Consider the following 3,981-nt stretch of genomic DNA (forward strand, 5'->3'; position numbering starts at 1 on the left):
ATCAATTACAGAAAGAAAAATGGGGAAAACACAAATATGTGGAGACTAAACAACATGCTACTTAAAAAAAAAAGGATCAACAAGTAAATCAGAAAATACTTTGAGGCAAATGAAAATAAATCTTTCCAAAGTTTGCAGGAAGAAGCAAAAGCAGTTCTAAAGGGAAGTTCATAGTTATACAGACTTACCTCAAAAACATGCAAAATCTCAAATAACCTAACCTATCATCCAAAGAAATTAGAAAAAGAAGAAAAAACAAAGTCCCAAATCAGTAAAAGGGAGGAAATAATAAAATATCAGAACAGAAAAAAATAATATAGAGGCCAAAAAATAATATATAAGATCAACAAAACAAAGGGCTAGTCTTTTGAAAAGATAAACATAATCTTAGACAGGCTCATTAAGAAAAAAAAAAGAGAGTGCTGGCTTCAGCAGCATATATACTAAAATTAAGAATGATACGGAGAAGATTAGCATGGCCCCTGTGCAAAATGATATGCACATTTGGATGCATTCCAAACTTTAAAAAAGAGAAAGACAAGAGAAAAAAGGGAAGGGGACCCAAATAAACAAATAAGAAATGAAAGAGGAGAAATTATAATCAACATCACAGGGAATGAAAAAATGATAAATAGTCCAATGGTTAAGAATCCACCTTGCAATGCAGGAGAAATGGGTTCAACCCCTGGTCAAGGAACAAAGATCCCACATGCTACAGAGCAACTAAACCCATGAACCACAATTACTGAGTCCACATGCTCCAGAGCCCATGTGCTGCAACTAGAGAACCTGCATGCTGCAACTACTGAAGCTCACGTACCATTACTAGAAAGTCCACAAACCACGGGAAAGGCCCTGCATGATGAAATAAAGACCCTGTGTGCTGCAACCAAGACCCAATGCAGCCAAACAGATTAAATAAATAAAAAGGATACTACAAACAATTATATGCCAACAAATTCAACAACCTAGAAGAAATGGATAAATTTCCAGAAACATATGGTCTTCCAAAACTGAACTGGGAGAAATAGACAATCTGAACAGATCAATCGTTAGTAGTGAAACTGAATTAGCAAAAAACAAAAAGTTTAGTCACTCAGTTGTGTCTGACTCTTTGTGACCCCATGGACTGGAGCCCACCAGGCTCCTCCATCCATGGGATTTTCCAGGCAAGAGTACTGGAGTGGGTTGCCATTTCCTTCTCCAAACAAAGCAAAATAAAACAAAAAATTCCCAGCAAACAAAAATCCAGGACCAAAAACCTTCACAGGATAAGTCTAACAAACATAATAAAAACTAAAGCTTATCCTTCTCAAACTATTAAAAAAAAAAAAAAACAAAACAGAAGAGAAAGGAACACTCCCAAATTCATTCTATGATGCCACCATTACCCTGATACCAAAACCAGAAAAAGATACTACCAAAAAGAAAGAAAGGGAAATTACAGGCCAATACCTCTGATGTCTATAGACACAAGAATTCTCACTAAAATATTAATGAACCAAATTCAATAATATATTAAAAGGATCATATACCACAATCAGTGAAATTTATTCCAGGGATGCAAGACTAGTTTGATATCTGCAAATCAATCAAAGTGATCCATCACACTAATAAAAGGAGAGATTAAATCACATGATCATCTCAACAGATTTAAAGAGCATTTCAAAAACTTCGACATTCATTCATGATTTTAAAATAACCTCCCATCAAAGAGGGAGATTATATATGACAAAACCATAGCTAACATCATACTCGATGTGAAAAGCTGAAAGCTTTTCCTTCAAAATTGGGAACAAGACAAAGAAACCCATTCTTGCCACTTCTATTTGACGCAGTGTTAAAATTCCTAGCCAGCAATTAGACAAGAAAAGTAAATAAAAGGCCTCCAGGTTGGAAGAGAAGTGACAGTAAAACTGTCACTATTTGCAGTAACATACTATATATAGAAAACCCTCAAGTCTGTAGGCCAAAAAACTATTAGAACTAATAAATGAATTCAGTAAAGTCTTGGGATAAAGGATTAATATATGGAAATGTTTTTCTATAGACTAGTAATGAACTATCAAAAAGAGAAGGCAAGAAAACAATTTAAAATTGTATCACAAAGAATAAAATACCTAGAAATAAACTTAACCAGGAAGGTGAAATACCTATACTCTAAAAATTGTAAAACATTGATGAAGAAAATTGAAAATTATACCTAAAAAAAGGTAAAGATATCCTGTGTTCATGGGTTGGAAGAATTAATATTGTTAAAATAACCATACTACCCAAAGAAATCTGCATATTTAATGTAATACCTATCAAAATATCCATGATATTTTTCACAAAACTAAAATAATCTTAAAATTTCTATGGAACCAAAAAAGAGATCGAATAGCCAAAGCAATCGTGAGACAAAAGAACAAAGCAGGAGGTATCAAGCTTTCTGACTTCAGGATTTACTACAAAGCTATGGCCCCAAAAGAAATGAGAACTCACATTTACACAAAAACCTGTACACAGATGTTGATAGTAGCCTTATTCATAATAGCTCCAACCTAGGACAGAGGAGCCTGGTAGGCTGCAGTCCATTGGGTCACTACGAGTCAGACATGACTGAGCAACTTCACTTTCACTTTCACACATTGGAGAAGGAAATGGCAACCCACTCCAGTGTTCTTGCCTTGAGAATCCCAGGGACAGGCGAGCCTGGTAGGCTGCCGTCTATGGGGTCGCACAGGGTCGGACACGACTGAAGTGACTTAGCAGCAGGAGCAGCAGGCACAATTTAGATGCCCTTCAGTGGGTGAATGTTCACAGAAATTTGAGGACAGATGCTGCAGTTTAGACTCAGACTATTTGTGACTTTCCAGAGAATGAATATATGATTAGGGCAGAGTCAGGATGTATGCTGAGAGGCTTGGAAAGAAAAATGATGACACACTAGCAGAACAGAATAATTCAGTCTATAATTGGTAAATATTGAACTGCATCTATAAGGCCTTAAGGTTTCCAGATCTGCTTCAGTCCAAAACACTTAGGAAATATAGATTCAGTAGGGCAACCTCCTAGGCTTACCGAGCAGCATGCGTTTTTCCTTCTTTGGCAGAGATGAGCCTTGTCATCTGTTCTCCTACATTTAGAACAACCTGTGAATAATTTTGGAGAAGGAAATGGCAACCCACTCCAGTATTCTTGCCTGGAGAATCCCAGGGACAGCAGAGCCTGGTGGGCTGCCGTCTATGGGGTCGCACAGAGTCGGACACAACTGAAGCGACTTGGCGGCGGCGGCGGTGAATAATTTCATGGGTAAAGTGACCCACTTTGTGGAACACAAGTTTTGTGTGTGGATTTATGGGTGTTTGTGTAAGATGTATGTGTATGTAATATGCCGTTTGCAATCCTCAGAAAGGTTGTTGTTGTTAAGTCACTAAGTTATGTTAAACTCTTTGAAACCCCATGGACAGCAGCACGTCAGGCTTCCCTATCCTTCACTGTCTCCCAGAGTTTGTTTAAATTCATGTCATTGAGTCAATGATGCTATCTAACCATCTTATCCTCTGCCGCCCTCTTCTCCTCTTGCCTTCAGTCTTCCCCAGCAGTAGTGGCCACAGGACTGGAAAAGGTCAGTTTTCATTCCAATCCAAAGAAAGGCAATACCAACGAATGCTCAAACTACCACACAATTGCACTTACCTCACATGCTAGTAACATAATGCTCAAAATTCTCCAAGCCAGGCTTCAACAGTACGTGAACCTTGAACTTCCAACTGTTCAAGCTGGATTTAGAAAAGGCAGAGGAACCAGAGATCAAATTGCCAACATCCGCTGGATCATCAAAAAAGCAAGAGAGTTCCAGAAAAACATCTACTTCTGCTTTATTGACTATGCCAAAGCCTTTGACTGTGTAGACCACAACAAATACAGGAAAATTCTTAAAGAGATGGGAATACCAGACCACCTGACCTGCCTCTTGAGAAATCTGTATACAGGTCA

General features: G+C 37.8%; 1 non-coding gene across 1 annotated transcript; it reads left to right on the forward strand.

Moving 5' to 3' along the window:
• The first annotated feature begins 419 nt into the window (after positions 1-419).
• Positions 420-525, forward strand: LOC122449024. Its single transcript, XR_006271843.1, has one exon. It is a non-coding gene; the product is annotated as a U6 spliceosomal RNA (small nuclear RNA).
• The last annotated feature ends 3,456 nt before the right edge of the window (positions 526-3,981 follow it).

Source organism: Cervus canadensis, chromosome 10, assembly GCF_019320065.1.
Source record: "Cervus canadensis isolate Bull #8, Minnesota chromosome 10, ASM1932006v1, whole genome shotgun sequence".
Classification (NCBI taxonomy): Eukaryota; Metazoa; Chordata; class Mammalia; order Artiodactyla; family Cervidae; genus Cervus; species Cervus canadensis.